This window comes from Python bivittatus, unplaced genomic scaffold, assembly GCF_059951505.1.
Source record: "Python bivittatus isolate LINGU-HERP-01145 unplaced genomic scaffold, Pbiv_v1 ctg000040_np1212, whole genome shotgun sequence".
Classification (NCBI taxonomy): Eukaryota; Metazoa; Chordata; class Lepidosauria; order Squamata; family Pythonidae; genus Python; species Python bivittatus.
Window position 1 is genome coordinate 404644 of NW_028277032.1, and position 18943 is coordinate 423586.

General features: G+C 41.9%; 1 protein-coding gene across 1 annotated transcript in view; it reads left to right on the forward strand.

Moving 5' to 3' along the window:
• Positions 1-18943, forward strand: part of CSMD2 (CUB and Sushi multiple domains 2) — a 611879-nt gene that overhangs the window by 278219 nt on the left and 314717 nt on the right. The window lies entirely within an intron of this gene.

The following is an 18943-nucleotide window of genomic DNA, read 5'->3' on the forward strand; positions in this document are numbered from 1 at the left end:
TTCCTTGCAATGGCAGGCTGACTTGATTCATTTTCAAGAAAACCTCTGCCAGATACCCGTGTCTGATTAACCATAGTTCATCGGTCGTTCTTTCACGTAAAAATGGCATTCCATGAAAAGAGCGACCAGTTTGGCCTGCAACTCAGACGATCGCCCAAGTGCATTTCCTCAACACAACCATCACACTTCAGCATAAAACAGAGGTGCTTTATACATACTGCCCATTTCATCACACGAAATATTAAAAAGACATTACACTAGGGACAAGATGTAATAAAAAAAAGAATGTTTACTCCTCCATTATGGAATACTTAGGGGAAACTGGATTTTTTTTTTTTACTACAAGCATGCGGTGGTGAAGAATTCAATGACTGCTAGAACGGTTGGGTCCCACTGCCTTGATTTATGCTAAGGCACCCTGGTACACTCCTGAAAGAATGAGAGTGAATGAGAGTGAAAAGGGCAAATAATGTCTTGGTATTTGTATGAAAATAGTTTTGACTTGGTGGACCCCCTGAAAAGGTCTCAGAGACCCCCAGGGTTCACAGTCCAGACTTTGAGAACTGCTGCTTTAGACCCTCTGTAGCATCATAGCATTTATCATTATTCCAGCTAGATCCATCTTAATGCTGTATTTGTAATCTATTTAGAATTTAGTATTCTGCATTTCGGGATTTCTCTGTTGACTGTATAGAGTAGCAGTTAAGTAACTTAACTTTTTAGATATTAAATTTTCTTCAGTATTTTAGCATTTACGTTTATATTCTGTTCGTGCTAGTTCTGTCTTAATTTATATGATCTGCTGAGAAGCTTCATTTTGACTGCATAAGCTTTGTCCCTTGATTTAAAAATAACGTTTAAAAAAATATTAAAATTTGAATGGATGCCTTATGCTGGAGAAAAATCTGCAGCCTTGAACAATAGAGCAATACAGTTCAGTAGCAGAGCAGATGTTTTGCCTTGCAGAGATCTGAGATCCAACCTCTGGCATCTCCATCTAAAAGGATCAGACAAGGTAGAGGTAAAGTCTCTTCTGAGTTGAGGTCAACTCCTGGTGAACACATGGACAAAGGGAATGTGCTCTCACATCCGGTGCTAATGAGGTCTAGCTTTTGAAATCAACCAAGGTCAGCCAGGTGTTACCACCTAACAGGGCAAAAAGACCAGGTAGCCTGTCTGAATCCCTAGAGAGCTACTGTCTGCCAAAGCAAATATTCTCAGGCCATACAGCCTAACAGGCAGTTTCCTGTATTCAGTGACAGCTTTTGTGACCATTTATTTGTTTGTTTATTATTACAACAATGGGCCCCATTCTTCCTTTTTCTCCTTCCCCTTCTTCTTCTCCTTCCTTTTTCCCTTTTCTTGCTCCTTCCTTTTTGAATTTTTCCCCTTTCCCTTTCCCTTTCCCTTTCCCTTTCCCTTTCCCTTTCCCTTTCCCTTTCCCTTTCCCTTTCCCTTTCCCTTTCTCCTTCTCCTTCTCCTTCTCCTTCTCCTTCTCCTTCTCCTTCTCCTTCTCCTTCTCCTTCTCCTTCTCCTTCTCCTTCTATTTCTCCTTCCCTTTCCCTTTCCCTTTCCCTTTCCCTTTCCCTTTCCCTTTCCCTTTCCCTGTCCCTTTCCCTTTCCCGTTCCCTTTCCCCCTCTCCTCTCCTCTCCTCTCCTCTCCTCTCCTCTCCTCTCCTCTCCTCTCCTCTCCTCTCCTCTCCTCTCCTCTCCTCTCCTCTCCTCTCCTCTCCCTCATTCTCTTTCTTCTCTTTCCCGTAACCTCCTTCTCCTTTATCACAAAATGGCAAAGCAGGCTAGAATATTTCAACAATAAAAGCTTGAGAAATCCAGTAAAAGAGCTGAGAATTGAAACAGTACTAAGCAGGTAGAAGAAATAAAACAAAATGTCCTGAGGGCTTTAAATTTAAAAAAATCCAGGAGCAGCAGGGAAAAAAAACACTTCATCTTTTATGAGAAATATTAATTATAAGCATCTCTGGAATTTTGTTCTCCTTTTCTCTTATTTTGCTGTTGTTGTTATTGTTAAAACTGCTGTTCAGGGAGAGCAGGAGAAAGTGTGCAGGAAGGAGCCTTAAATGTGGTCCTGATGGAAATCACCTTTGAAGTTGTTATTTGGCCTGGAAAAGAAGTACCCATTAAATAGCTGCAGGGTGTGATTTTATTCAGAATCATAGTGGGAGAGGTTTAATCCCCTGCATCCAGCAGTCTTGATGCTGATTATCCATTTTCTATTACACAGGGTTCCTATTATAATCTGAGGATGCATGTAACTCCATCAGGACTTAGCTCTAAAAATAGTCCAGTGAAGGAGACTTCTTTTAAGCCCGTCTCACAGCCTGAATGTTTTCAGTTTTCCTTTCCAGCCAAAGCTCTCTTAGTGGCTGACTATCAAAAGGGCTTCAGGAGCCAAGAAAAGTTCCCAAAAGTTCATTGTGGAACAAGCAGCTCTCGAGATACCAGGACATCTGGGAAAGGAGATCAGCAGAACCTTGTTTTGAGAAACCATACTGACATTCTAGTTGCAGGTGGGGCCAGACCCAAAAGAAAACAAAGCTTGCCAAACAGATTGGGACATGCGTTAAAGTAACTCAGGATCTATACTGAGACCTCAGAAATTAGGTTTGTGACCCTTAGGACTCTTGCTTCCATTAGGAATAGTAGTAATAGTTGTGGAGGTAGAGGAGGAAGAGGAAGAGGAAGAGGAAGAGGAAGAGGAAGAGGAAGAGGAAGAGGAAGAGGAAGAGGAAGAGGAAGAGAGAGTAGCAGCCACAGCTGCAGGGCGGTGATGCCATTCATCATAAAAATGGGTGGATTATTATTAATAAATATCCAGGGATTACTTTTCTATCGGAAGCTGTCACATATCTCTTTTGCTTAGTTTCCCACTTGTTTGTCATGAGAAATCAGGCCGCTGATGTTCAGCAATCTGTCACTGAATTTTGGAGGTGCTGTTCCATACAGTCCCAAGAAAGGCAAGCTGCCTATTGGTCATGGGTTGAGCAACCTGTGCATAACAAAATGGCATCCTGAATAAGCCCGGAAGTACACTGGCCGCCAGTAAACATTACAGAATGCGAACATCCTGCAATACATTGCGCTGAATCCAGATTAGTTTGGTTGCCACATTTTGGAGCAATTAAAACTCCCATTCAACCTTCACATAGACTACCTGGCAGTAGTCTAAATTAACTAACAGGTTTAGGACATGATTGACAGTGGTCAAGTCTGAGTCCTCTCTGAAATTGCACAGTTGGCTAAACTTGATAAGAAGTCTCCTGTCAGTCACTGCAACCTGGACATCTTTTTGCAGAAATAGATCCAGGACAATCTTCCAATAGTTGTTCTTAAGGCCACTATTCACAGCATCACCAAAACCCTCTTCCAGCATTACTTCTATCTCCTGTTCACTTTGTTCTTCACCCATTCTGAAACGTTCTCTAGGCAATGACTGGATGACTTCACTTTTCCCTCAACAACAGATGTTAGATATGAAGAGCAAAGAAAGTGAAATCCGAGTTTCCTCCACATAGGTATATTCCTCTCTGTCCCAAATCTCTAACTCCAAATCTCCTGAGTAGAGAATTAAAACTAAGACAAAATGTGTATGTGTGGCACCACGTGTGTATTTCTGGTAACGACGAGGCTCTGCATATAAATGAATAATACATGAAGTGTTGGTAGTTTGTTCAAGAGCAGAGAGACATTTTGAATTACAATTTGCCCTGACATAAGGGTCTCCCCTACTGAAAAGCAGTTGCCAAGAGAATCCATTACTCATCAGGTGATGTTCTGTACCACAGCTTTTTCATTTATATTTTTGAGGGGTTTTTTTTTTTTTGGCTGTCAATCATAACACTGCATTAGCAATGTGACTGCTGTGTCTAGATGTGGGTGATCAAAATGGTACAAACTTTGTGTCAAATATCTCCAGTGCACCCTGTAGGAATTTCTTGGCATTATCTATGAGAACAATTTAGTCCGTGTTATCAAGTTTACATTGCTAACAAAAATGTTGTTTACAGAATGGCATGTCAGGTGTGAATGTACTGCGAAGAGCTGCGATTAGGTGGTATTTTCAGATTTGAGAGTCTCTTTTTTGTTTATTGTTTATTAACTGGATGCAAAATAACCATGCTTCTTTTTCAAGGAGATCAGAGAGCTACAGGAGAGCTGTGGTCCTCCTTTATCCATTTAATATTCATGATTATTCCTATTGCATTATGTTCTGTTCACCAAAGCCTCCTGAGATCGGTTAGTCTAAGCAGTTCCTCAATGAATTTCATTCCTGAGTAGGATCTGAACCCAGCTGCTGAGTTCAAACCCAAAACTCTGTTGTCAGGAACAGCTCAAGAAGACCCATCATCGCCAATGGGAGGATTGTAGTGCCCTTTCTACATACCTCCCTCCTCCCCCATGGCAGCAACAAAGTGCCCACTGACCTACTCACTCTCAAGCCATGTGGCCCCCATAGGTGGGTTGCTTTGTGCATTGTGAGATGACTCACTGTCAGGAACCCTCCCTAACAACCTCACAATGTATGGTCCTGACTTCCCAGGTGTTCTGCCAGAGTCAACCCTTTTTGGAGAGCTCTGCACCGTCGGCTCAATTAAAGAGCTGCTCTGGGATTGGGAACTTACCTCCAATTTATCACCCATTGTGGTTCATTGCCTGAAGCAGTTGCTTCATTGCACCTAATGGTAGGACTGGCCTTGACTCTTACACAGCATTGGCGTTATCTTCCCTTTAGTCATCCATTCTTTTATTGCCTAGCTAAGATGTTGTCCACTTTCCCCTCACCATTTACCATGGTGACCCTTGAAAGGCTGCTGTCTCTACTAACTGCAATATTATCTCATATTATACCCTGCAGACATATTCTGTCCTCCATGAACAGCTGGAACTAGCTGCAGATTGGAAATTATAAGGGAATGTATTGGAAAATCCATGATGAATTCATTCCTTCCATTTCTTTTTGGTAGGTTCTGCGTTTTGGTGTACAGGCCTGGTCAGTGGTACCCAGATGATAGAATAAAATCAAAGCAAGCAAGGTTATTTATTAATACAAGCAGATTTATTTCAAATCCATTAAGCCCATTAATTTTAAAGAAGCAGAAATACCAGAAATCGTAAAATCCTGGATAGCATTTGAGCTTAATCCAAGAAGGAAGAGTTGTAGAATTGCCACTATTACTGGTACTATTTACTAGATTCTTACTTTTATTTGTCCAGCATGAAATTGAAAGGCTCTCAGCTCAAAGCTGTAAATGCAAAGTAGTCTCAGAAGAACAGAAGGCTTGGCTCCCTGGTGCATTTTTCTGCTGCAGAAATCAAGCCCGTGACTTGAGAAATTCCCATCAATCTTTCCCTTCCATTTTTTTAATCTAGGTACAAGTAACCTGGGGATGGTGACACATTTGGAATTTGGAGACCACTTTCTAAGTTCTTTCACAAAATTTCTTCCTCAGTGTGATACCCATTTCCCATAGTATATACCCATTTCCCAAAGTACAAACTGAGTAGGTTTTTCCTCCTCAGTCCCCCGGTCCCCAGGATCTTCTTTACTACAAACCTTATCTTTGTCTATTTTTTTTTTCCTGAATAGTAAGGCATATGTCCAAACAAAGGACTGTCAGCAGCTCTCCTCCTAGTTTGTTTTTGCCTAGTCAAAGATTTCCTGATCTCTCTTTCCTCTAATTTTCTATGAACAGTTGAAGTGTCAAGCAGGACAACTCTAATGCAAAACCAGGTAGGTTTAAAGGAATTTAGAGATGACCTTGGTCTGAAAGTACCATTAAAGAGGGATGGAGAAGCAATTACATAGTTCATAAGTGGAAGCAAGTGTGAGAAAGAAATTTGTAACAACCCTGCCTTGTTTTGGTTAATATAAGAGGGGACAGGAAGAAACTTGGACAGGCTTTCAAGATTCTGTTATTATAAACTACTATAATAAAACAACATTTGTGGAATTCTTGTAGTGTTTGTCTCTTGGCCTGGCTGATCTTGAAGGGTTGAGAATAGCTGATTCTTATTGAGAAATGCTGTTTATTCTGTTTGTCCCTGCAGTGAGGGACACTGGGTTGAGAGCAGTGATTGTCCAACATGACCCAGTGAGCTTCCATGGCTGAGTGGGGTCTTGTACTTGCGCCTCCCCACTCCTAGACAAACCCCTTAACCACTGTACCGCACTGTCTTCCTTTGCTCAATTTCTGTTCTTCTTCTCTGTGTGTTTTGTTCTAATTTGCCTCTACACAAATGCACACAGATTAAAAAACATTGTTCCCTATGTACATAGCCAGTTCTACTGCCATATCAGTAAGTTTAATTCCTATTGGTAATAGCCAAAAAACACTCTTCCTCAATTGGGTGCCCTTCATATGAGTTGGGACAGCAACTCTCCTTGGGGAAATGGTTGAGGAAGGCTCTGGCCTGGATCGAGACCACAGACTCATTTGGATTAGCCTTTTCCAAACAGTGTACATTTCAACCCCTAGAATTCTTAGCATGGCCATATTGACTTGCATCGTTCTGGGATTTGAAGCCAATATATTTGGAGAGTTTCCAGGTTGTTGTTGTTGCTGTTGTTGAGTTGTTAAGTCATGTCCAACTCTTCATGACTCCATGACCCACATTGCGCCAGGCCTTTCTGTCCTTCACTGCCTCCCTGAGTTGCTCAGTTTCATGCTCATTGCTTCAGTGATGCTATCTAACCATCTCATCCTCTGCCGTCCCCTTCTCCTTTTGCCTTCAATCTTTCCCAGCATCAGGGTCTTTTCCAAAGAGTACTCTCTTCATATTAGGTGACCAAAGTATCTGAGCTTGAGCTTTATTATCAATCTTCCAATGAGCAATCAGGGTTGATTTTCTTTAAGATTGACTGGTTTGACCTCCTAGCAGTCCAGGGGACTCTTAAGAGTCTTCTCCAGCACCACAGTTCAAAGGCATCAGTTCTTCGGCGCTCAGCCTTCTTTATGGTCCAGCTCTCACAGCCATGCATTACTACTGGAAAAACCATAGCTTTGACTATGCGGATCTTTGTCGGCAAGGTGACGTCTCTGCTTTTTAATATGCTATCTAGGTTTGCCATAGCTTTCCTCCCAAGGAGCAAGCGTCTTTTAATTTCATGGCTGCAGTCTCCGTCTGCAGCGATCTTGAAGCCCAAATAAATAAAGTCTGTTACTGCTTCCATTTCTACTCCTTCTATTTGCCAAGAATTGATGGGTCCAGATGGCATGATCTTAGTTTTTTTAATGTTGAGTTTCAAGCCAGCTTTTGCACTCTCCTCCTTCACCCTCATCAAGAGGCCCTTTAGTTCTTCTTCACTTTCTGCCATTAGGGTGGTATCGTCTGCATATCTGAGGTTATTGATGATTCTCCCTGCAATCTTAATTCCGGCTTGTGATTCTTCCAGCCTGGCATACTCCATGATGTACTTTGCATATAGGTTAAATAAGCAGGTTGGGGAACATTAATTTGGGTGCCTGCATGTATAGGTGTGACTGCATATATACACTCACACACACCCCAGGATAGACCACAACTTCATCTGAAAGAGCATTTCAGAGCAGTCTGAAATACCAAGACAAGTAGTGAGTAAAGACATCCTGCACACTATAATAAAACAACCTAAGACCTAACTGGGCAAATTAATGCTGTTTGGGCAAATGTAAGGAAAAGGGGAGGAAAACCAGGTTAAAAATTGTAATGCCTCAGCAAAGTAATCTCGAAGACATTTAAGTGATGATAGAACAGCATTCCCAAATCCCATGCCCTCCAGACTTGTTGGACTCCAACTCTGAAAGTATGGAGAAAACAGATTTAGAGCAACACACCTTTTTCCTTCCTTGCAAACACCCAATTAGTGCAATGTTTTTGCCAGTGCATACCCTATTTTGATTTAATTCCAGGATATTTGGTCTACTGCAGTGTTCCTCAGCCTCAGCAACTTTAACATGTGTGAACTTCAACTCCCAGAATTCCCCAGCCAGCATGTATGGATTGGGGTATTCTGGGAGTTGAAGCCCACACATGCTGGTTGGGGAACTCTGGGACTTGAAGTCCACTCATCTTAAAGTTGCTGAGGCTGAGAAACATTGGTCTACTACTGTCAGACTAGTTTTGCCCATCTGTACCATATTCTGCTGTAACTGGCTTTCCAAATAATTTGTTCTAAGATTCCACTATACCCCCAATATAGTTCCAACCCAGAAAAAAATCACATTTACTTTGAAGAGGTCTGGTAATTCATTGCATTGCCCCATCTTCCAAATTACATTATTTGAAATATTCTTGCCTTTCTTTTTTCACAACTTCACTAGGCTTGCAGTGTGATTGAAAGTCTAACAAATCCAATTCCTAAAAAAAAAAAAAAAACCATTATACTCCCAACTTTCTTCTCTCAGCAATCATAAAATCAAAATATCTCAAAAAAGGAAGTGAACCGAATAAGGGAACAGAAATGTTCCTGTAATTTTAAAATCTTCATGAAATCTTTGCAGCTTCATAACTCTGAAGCCACAAAGGGTTCATCCCTATAGCCTGATTTCAACAGTCCAAAGAAGGACCGCAAACCATTTGCCAAGGTCAAAAGGCCTCCATCTCACGGGCAGCCCCCTGATGAGGCAGGCTGGCCAGGCTAATTAGTGTCACAGCTGAAAATAGTGTCTTCCATCTTTTGCTAGCACCAGCCTTTTCTTGCAGGCAATCCTCAGTGTGTGGAGGAAGAGCAATCAGTCAGTGATCTGCTGGGCTTCAACTGACATGACCGATCTGCTGTGGACCTGCCCTCTCCTGTCTGGCCAATGAGCTCTGCACCTCCACGGCCATTTGTGCTGTGTCTGCCAGAGACCTGGATGTGTCCCTTGCACAACTGTTTTCTTCTTTGGGGGGGAAGTGAGGGTCAGAGATGAGAATATCAACCTCATGTAACACTGAATGCAGGTTCTCCCAGGAAATTGATATTCCCACTAGTACACCAAATATGTGATTTACTGGACTCAGAGGTTCAATCTAAAGTATGTGACCATGTGGAGACAAAGAGTTCTTCAGTGCAGAGGCATTCTAAAATATTTTCCTCTTCCCCCAATACAATAAACTCAGAGCAGATCATTCCACTGACTTGTTTCTTTGATGACGCCATCAATAGAGGAGCATGAATCTGTTCAGGATCCTGTGAATTTTTGCCTTTGGTTGTCACAATCCAGACTGATGTTACATTACTGTTCTTTTACACACCCAGAGAAGTCAGGGACAACAAACCACAATTCAAAGTGGATGAAGAAGAGAACTGATCCACCCCACCCATAGCACAAGCTTCTCAGTTCAGGGTGTGTAATGGATTTCCCAACGCCTGGGGAAGAAGCCAGCAGTTTACAAACTGTTACAAGCACAGAATATCTGCGTATTCTTCTTTTATCAGGAAAACTGATAGCTAGGTTCCTAGCACATTGGAAAGGTAATAAACTATTGAACTTAAGAGATAATTTGGGTGCTAAAAAGATATATAAGTTGTCAAGATTTCTGCAACTTAATCGCTTTTTCCCTTTCAATAAATCTGGTTAAAGAAAACTTTGTGATAATCATGCTTTGGGGTTGTAAATGGTCACTAAGAGCTTCCCAATGCTGGGTTAGTTATTTCTATTATTTTAGTGTCACCTCCAAAATTATCTTCACATCAACACATTATCAGCAGGGGAGCTGTGCTGATTTTTTTCAACTGAGGTGAGCTTGGGAATTTTCAGCCACTCTGCTCTCCTAACTTTCCCCTGCTCTTATTGGTAATAAACCAGAGTCTTATTTTAAAATAAATGGAAAGGAGATTACTGGGCAAATTGCCCAATACCTCACTGGCAACAGCAGCGTGGGTGGTTGAAGGGGTTGGGATAAAGCCAGGGCAAGCCAGCAGGGACCACCAAGAGGCAGCTCAGCTCAACAGCACAGCAGGGACAAAGAGTGGCAAAGCCAAGGGTCTTTTGGGGGTGCTTCTGGAGCACAGCTTTGAAAAATTACTGGCTATTTTTCCCTTGGGAACATTGACCCCCCAATCTTCCAGGAGATTGATATTCCTATGGTGATAAATACTGAGCCTGAGTGGTAAGAAAGAAAACAACACAGAAAATATTCCAGCTGCCTACAGAAGAGAGGACAGAGAACACCTGGAGTCCCCAAGCCCACCCACCCACATGTGGAGAGTGATCAGCAGGTCATTTTTCTACCAGTAAAGATACTGGATGGAAGGTGGAAAGGTGGCAGAGATTCTGAAAATTGCTACCCTGAAACTATCCTCTGTTCTACCATCCAGAAGGAGGAGAATCCCATACTCTACAGCTGAAATTAAAGGCGGCTTGTTCCATAGAGAGAGACTCCTTCCTATGCCTGGGATGAATCAGCATTGAAGTGAGATGTGTCTCCCAGGGTGAAACATTATAGCATAGTCTAAACAATATTGCATCCTTGCCTGATTGGGGAATCTACGTCAGCCCAGCTCGAATCCTTTCTCTCAATTTTGGATTCCCTACAATTCTCACCAAGGCCCTCGAAGGATGACGATAGCAATGAAGCCAAACTAAGCCTCAGGCCAATGACATACAGCTCAGTGAGATAGAACTCAACTAGCATATCAAGAAGGGGGCAACTAGGAAACTGTAAATATAGCACCTTTTCAGTTCTGCATCCAGTTGAGCTACCTTGGGGTCATCTTGAGCACTTACAGTTTCTCACTGCTGTGTACACACTTAGGGACCCACACTTATTTTTATTCAAGCGTTAACTGCACCAATTAAGGAGATGGATATACACAGAACCTTAACAGCAGAGGGACTCTAACTCCCCCAAGAAATCTTGGCAGTTGCATTGGCTGGTTGTCTTTTCCTTTGCCATTCCCTTCCTCCTCCTCCTCCTCCTCCTCTTCTTCCTGTTCTTCAGATCTTTACACCTTCTTTGGGCTAACCTTTTTTTTTTCCTCTTCCTTTTCGAATTCTTCCTACAGCCCTTGGACCTACTGAATGATTGCCACAGCTGGGCGGCTTTCCTCTTGTAGTTTTCTTTGTGATTATTAGGCTGTTGGTGCCACATGCTGCCCAATCTTTTGGCCATTTTGATCACATCCCAATTCGGGTTGCCACACCTGAGATCTGCGCGTCTATCTTTCATGAAGAGGAAAAAAGCAGGTAGAGGCCGTTTCTTTCGGCCGCGACGTTTTCTTCTGATTCCAAAGCCCTTTCTCCTCCTATGCGATTTTGCTGATCTTTTCAGAGAACGAGACTTCCCCCCCCTTCTTGAGCAACGGTTGCTATGACCCTTGGCCATTGTTTCATTTTTTTGTGGCTTTTCCTGGGATTGTTTTTGCTGTTGTGTTGAGCGCCACTTGGGGAACTCAAGATACGTCAGCTCTTTGGACTGCTCCTTGAAGATGGCTGTAACGGTTGTCTAGGATGAGATTTTACTCCTTGATTTGGACATGCTCTTCTGGACTGTGCCTTAAAGGAAGTTAACGCATGAAGGTGGCCATGTTAGAAGGAACCTTTCAGATGTTAAGTGTCCCTCCTGCTTTCCAAAAGTGCTTTCCAGGCCAGAGCAACACCTACATTCAAATGTTATGCCATTATTTTGTAAGGGAATGATACGATTGTGTCCTCAACTCAAAGTGAACCAATGAGAATAAGGACTGATTGGAGTAATTTGCATACTGACCTATTGACTAATGCTGAGTCATGACTGCAAATAGGAATATCTCAATTCACAAGGGACACCAGCCTTGCTCTATTGGCTGATATAGCCTCCACACCTCAACGTGTATCAATAACCAGGCATCGCTCTTTGCTTTAATGAAGTATATATCATCTCTTTCCCTTTCTTTCTTTCTTTCTTTCTTTCTTTCTTTCTTTCTTTCTTTCTTTCTTTCTTTCTTTCTTTCTTTCTTTCTTTCTCCCTCTCCCTCCCTCTCCCACTCCCTCTCCCTCTCCCTCTCCCTCTCCCTCTCCCTCTCCCTCTCTCTCTCTCTCTCTTTTCATCCATTCTCCATAAGCACTATCACATCTGGCCACTTTCCTTAGGCCATCCTTTCTCAATCTGGGCACAATTCTCAGAATTCTCCATAAAGACCATGCTGGCTGAGGAATGTTGGCAGTTGAGGATCACACATATGAAGGGTTCTAGCAAGGCCTAAGGAGGGAGGGGGCAGAGTGTCAAAGCAAGCAAGACCATGATCACAGCATCATCCAACACCCCCCCCCTTTTGTATATTCACACAACATTGATGCATTAGAAAAGGGATGGGGCTTCAAGTGTGTTGCACAATTTGCCCATTTTGACACACCCCACTCCATTGGCCCCATGGATGCCACAAAGAGTGTCCAGGGTGAGACAGACTGCCCTAGTTTGTGAGAGTAAGAACCAGAGTCACTGCAGCAAGAGCAAGAGTTGCTCAGTCTCAATACAAGCTGTAGCTACTGTGCTAGGCTATGGTTAAAGCTGGAAAGAGGCATTCTTTTCCCCATAAAAGCTATTACCTATTGTGCGGTAATGCCAGACCCAGCCCAAGAACAACCACGAGGCAGTCCAGTCCAGTCCAGTCCAGTTCCTCTATTAGCTTGCACCTAATAGACAGAATCTCGCCAGACTAGACCTATGTTAAAGCAACTAGTGGCTATACCCCATGAGACTCTAGGAAAGGGCCAGTCTCATCTTCTTCACCTTCTCATGGTCCTTCCGCGGGCTGAGGAAGCACTTGGTCAGGAATGCTCCCCCTCCCTCCTGATAACCTTGATCCTCCATTCCAGTATCCTCCTCGCACATGCCTTCCATTATAGGTAATAGGTGGAGACTGGGAGTGGAATAGGCATTATTAACCTTACTGGGCAAGCCTATGAAGACAAACATATCCAGAGCAGGTAGGCAAGTTATGTTGCGGGTCCCTTTGATGAGGGAGGTCCATCTAGGTGGACCGAGAAAAAAGGCCTCCTTCATGGTGGCTCCCTCCCTATAGAATATCTTTGTCATGGAGATAAGACTGGCCCTCACTATGATACTTTCCCAGAAGGCCCTGGAGATGTGGTTTTGTCAGCAGGTCTGGGGACCCCAGGCTGATATGGAGCCAATCAAATGGTTAATCTGAGTGTGTTTGTTGCTGCCAGGGGGTTGGGGGAGTGGGATTATTAGTTGTGTATTATGGGTTTTAATCCTGTAAGTTGCCCGGAGCCACTCTGTGTGTTGGGAGGCCATATACATTTGTTTAATAAATAAATTTAAAAAACATTCTAATGGGTGTTGGACCAGTATCTGAACTATCATGAGACAATTACAAGACCCCTAGTATTTGACCCAACCTTACACCATCCATAACCTGTGTGAACATAAAACCTCATGCCAGAAGAAACAGGTAGAAATTCCATTCCAGACCAACCTCTTATTGTACCAAAGATGGACATAGAACAACTGGGAGGACCTGAGTAATGAGACCCAGAGATCAAGAGCAAAACTGCCGATTCCAATGGAAGAATATATTGTGAAAGACTGGTATCTGAAGATAATGTTCCTGAGTAGAGGAGACAACAATTCCTAAAAAAGAAAGAGACTAAATTAGTAATACCCAGATGCGAAAATTGCTCTTCTGCTTAGTACTATTGGAAGTGAGGGAAAAGGGCTAGTTAATTCATTCAGCTTTTTCTCCAACAATACATCCTAATGTCTTCCCCTCGGCCTTCATTTCTATAGGTAGAAACAAGTGTGACTAGCCATTCACTTTTCTGACATCTTCACCAATGGGTAAATTCCTTCATAGACTTAGTCTAATAATCTTTGAGTAAGAAAATTAGGACAGTAAGTTTGATTTTTCCTTGTGTGTGTAACTGCAACTGAACAATTGTTAAGAAAAATAACTATTACAAGTTGTGTCTTGCTGGTGTGAGGGGTGTGAGAACTGGAGAAGGGGATTGGAATCACAGCTCTTCTAGGATTCAAGTATAGATTGAACATGATAATCTGTGTGGGAAGAGGAGGCAAAGACACAGCATATTCTAGAGCCGTGTTTCTCAACCTTGGCAATTTTAAGATGTGTGGACTTCAACTCCCAGCCAGCATGCTGGTTGGGGAATTCTGGGAGTTGAGGTCCACACATCTTAAAGTCGCCAAGGTTGAGAAACACTGTTCTAGAGGATCTATGGCAGAGACTGAATAATTTTGTTCCATTTGTTGCTCTGAGATGACTTTCTCTGCTTACCCTCTCCGGTACTGACCTATACTGAACTGAGCATGCAGTGTCCTTACAACACAACACAGTCCTAGTAGCTCCAAATTAGGACACAGATACCTCCCTCCTTAAGTTAGTGAGAAGGCAGTGTTGAACAGCTGTGAATATCTCTTAAGTAGTTTGTGCTAGAATAATAAAATTATATTAAGGGACTTGGAAGCTTGGATCAATAAAACGATGGCACTGTTGCTGAAATAAGTTCTGTTGCCTTCTGTAGTTGGGGTACCCACTAGGAACAAAGATCCTATGTTGGCTGAAGACATCTTGGTGAGAAATGCAATCTGTTCCAAAAGTAGAATAGACCTCACTAGGAAATTATCAGCCCTCCCTAGCTGAAGTTAATAAACAAATTAATTGAACAGAGAGTTGGAGCCATTCCCAGGGCATAGTAAACAGGAAAATGTTTGTAGTAGGTTAGCTGCAACAGTACTCCTGTTCTTCCCTCAACTACCTATGGGAGAGCGAAGGCCACACTTTCTATCCTTACTTTGGCTTCCATACATAATCTCCTAGCCAAAAGTTATTTGGGATGTCATTATGCTCACAATATGATCCCTCACATTGAGAGAGGGGGGGAAAACTCGCTTGCCAGAGCAACTGCCAAAAATCACAGTACAGAGGAGGAAAAAAATAGGGTTTCAGGGGGTTACTCAGAGAATACATATATTCTGTCCCTTTTCCAAACCTGTAAAAAAAAAAAAAGTGTGGTTGTCATTTGGTAAAAAGTCTGATTTGATAAACTGCCCAGTTACGTTACCTTCTATCTGTATACCTTCTTTTTTTAACCCAATCAACTGACAATTGCTTTCTTTCATTCCCTATTTCTTTTGTATGCCTCTGATTTGGATGTTGTGACTGCAGATAAGGACCTTTCTCTGGTTTTATATTTTTGCGTGGTGCTTACTGGGCTTTAGAAATAAGGAACAGGTAAAACAAATTGCAGAATATACTACAATAGTTCAAAATTCTCACCAGCCAGTCATAATCTTTCCCAACCCTCCCCTTTAAATTAAGGGTTATTGAACACATTCAGTCTGTTCCTCACTCTTTGGGGAGCCTTCTTTTTTTCTCCCCTTAATTGCTTTGTCCATTTTGTTGCTTTTAAAATCCTCACTAAAGATCCTGTTGTGGGTTGCAAACCCTCATGGTTGTCCCAGATCCTGCTGATATGCCCTCCTTGTTTCTCAGTTGCACTCATCCAACTGACTATTTTATTTGAAGAAATGTTAATGCTCAGGTTTGCAAAGTAGGGAACTGGAGCCAAAACAAGCAAAATAGTGTATTTATCATATCTCACTGCATAAATGGAGAATGTTAAAATTCTGTTTGTTGTTGGGGGTGGTAATAGAAAACATAAACACTTACTGTTAGTCTCCAAGAAGTGACAGCCCATAATTTAAGAATGCTTTAATTGCAACCTTTAAAAAGCCTTAATTGTATGTGACAGCAGTTTAAGCTAACTGTGAAGAGTAATTTACTTGGGTGGACTTTTCATTAATTGGAAAGGTTCTTAGGGCTTAAAAGCTTTCTCTAATGATATTTTTAGTAAATGAAAATGTAATAATGTTCTGTAGTTTTACGACAGAACACAAACAGTGTTATCCCCACCCCCATATTTGAATTTAAATTTAAAGGTCAAGGAATTTTGAGGCCATCAGGAATACAGATATCCCCAACAAAATTTCTGTTTGCTTGCTTTTGAATGGCCAGAAAGAAGATTCTGAAAATAAATGTGAGCAGAGCCAGAGAGAACGTGATGGCAAGTCTTGGACGTAGATGCTGGACATCTGGGTTCAAATATTTGCTCAGCTATCAAGCTCATGAAGCCGCTTGGTGATTGAGAACACGAGATACCTTCTAGTGATTTGCAGAATTGAAAACCTTGGCTCATCCACCAAGTTAGTCAGAATTATGATTGGGTTGCATGTACCAAAGTTTGAAAGTCCAGTCCATATTATAAAGAAGCCCTACAGCTAAAGATGAAGTAAAACTGCCTCCTCTTCTCCCTCTGGCTCCTCCACCAACTTTTTAGGCAAGAGCGCCTGGGTGGGCAATTTCCCTTGGGGAAGGAGAAATTCTTTATAATTTTCCAAGGGCAGGATTGTACCGAAATAGCCCGATAGGAAGAGTTCCTTCCCAAGGTCTTCCAATGGAGTTTAATGGAAATATGGAAAATAAGAGAAGTTGCAAATCTGGAAAGATGGTTATCCAGAGAAAGGTGAACATGCAAACACATCGCATCCCTTGGACACTTTGTCATAAAATAAATGCAAGAATATCACAATATTTTTTTTCTAAAAATTTCTTCTTAAAGCAAGTTCTAAATTAAATTCTCTTCCATCACACTGAATGAGAACTGGTAAAACAAAATGTAGGAGAGTATTTGTGCCCAACCCAATCGGTTTGTGTTTCATCCTTTAAGATGAAGAACTGTGATGGAATGGTATGGCAAAGGCCATGCTCGGGGAGATAAGCGTTTCCTTAGCCCCCAGAATGACTGTGGGAAGGTGAAGAGGATGAGGCTGGCACCGCCCTAAGGAATTCGCGGTGTTTGCTTGCTGGCTTGGGGAGTTTAGATTCAGTCTGGCGAGATTGATGTCAGGTTCAGCCCAAAGAACTCCACGAGACACTACAGTTACAGTTCTATTGCATTTATTAGCTTCCACCTACAAGACAGAATCTCTCCAGACTGAATCCAAACTCCCCAACCCAGCAAGCAAACACTGCGAATTCCTTAGGGCGGTGCCAGCTTCATCCTCTTCACCTTCCCACGCTCATTCTGGGGGCTAAGGAAATGCTTATCTCCCCGAGCGCGGCCTTCGCCATACCATTCCATCACAAGAACCTTAATCAGAATAAATGCTAGAATCTTTTAGGGCTGTTGCAGTTGTATGGTTATTTTGAAACTTTTCCATGTGTGTTTTTGAGTGGCCCAGCCAGAGTTCTTGTGCTCCACCAGGTTCATGATTAGATGTTTCTGACCTGGGCATTGTTACAAATGTGTAGCTGTTTTCCTCACTTATTTTACATCGACTTTTGTCAGTTGAAAGGTCCTCGCCAGGCATGTGGTGTTCCTGCTAAACATCTGGATTGCCTTACTCCCCCACCCTTTCTAGCTGAGAAATGCCATTTACTGACAGCCTGGGGAGTATTTTCAGCATTTTCATATTGTTTTTCTGATGGTATATGATAAATCAGTAACCTCACAACAAAATAGAAAAAGGAATAATCTGATGGTGGCTTTTGGGGAACTATAATTTTAAAATGATTGGCCCCACCTGATAACAAAAGGAAAATACTTTAAGCTTTATGTTTCACTAGCAGAAGGCAGATAGAGAGAAACAAAGGCCCTTTCATGCATGCTGATTTTTCGTCCTTTATTATTTATTTATTTGCAAGAAAAAGTTTAGCTCATTTGTCTCCATGGGAATTTTACTTTTTATTTCTTTCCAGAATAAATGTCCAAAGGCTCCCCCACCCCCCAAGATTGGGAATCTTGAGTTTCTTCCTTGCACTGGTTTCTTGATAAGAGCCCACACATCTTAGAAATAATCATTTATACAAGCATACACACTCACACTCATACTAAATGTCTTTATGCCTATGCTTTTGGGGAGGAATGTTGGAAATCCTTTTCAGTAAGTTTCCTTCCCAATATTTGCAGTGCAGGCAGTGTTGGAGTTCAAATTGTCACGATATGGAAAGGTTAAAACTGCACATTTTCTTTCTTTGATGAATTGTGTTAATTCATATCCTCAGCGATGAGTCATGGGGGTATGTGAAAATGTATTTGAATGTACTAAACATAGAAAAATGCATTGATTAATTATTACTAGTAACAATGATCATTTGTGGGACTGTTCTGAAAATTCAGAGCATGGCACATACATGAGTCGTGTAATAAATATCTGTACGGGGCTGTCCTCCACTATCCTTCCCATATCACTGCAGATGGAAGGGCTGGCTATTTGAGGAAAACCTTTTCCTATATCAAGCTACATATTTGCTAAGGTCATCTTCTTATACTTCTCCTCCTCTGGGTATTGATGCCATCTGAGATAATGTGCAAAGAAGCTTCTCAGTTCTGACAAGAAGTTTACAAGGTGCCTAAATGGATGGATTTTAGAATAAGAAGTTTTACAAACCTACTTTCCCATGTGTTTTAATGTTTGCTGGAGGTAATTCTGCTCTTAACTTTATATATATATATACTTACATACATACAGGGAGAGAGAGAGTTGTTCTGCTGTAAGCCAACCAAATGGCAAATATTTGGAAGGAAACTTATTGAAGGGTGAAAACCTGAAAGGTGAGAGTGTATGCGTGTGTGTGAGAAGGGCTTTATACAAATGTGCATGGCCTTCTCACCCCCAGTGGCTTAAACAGTTGGGCGAATTGATGGCTGAGACTGAATATAGATTGAGAATATTGTACTCTGCTTGTTTCATGCGCTCTCTGGGCTTCATGATTCACAACAGTATCACAAACCAGTCACTGTTTTTAATCCTTTAGAGGTTACTTTGAAGCCCTTTCTTGATTGATGGATTGAATTCATATTTTATATGACCCTCAGGCCACAGTCTTAGGCAGCTTCTAGTAAAGCTGTTGCAAAAACAAAAGGTAAAATGGCACCAAGCTTAAAGTAAGAGAGGAACCATCATCAGCATAAACCAAAATCCAAAACCCTTCTAAATG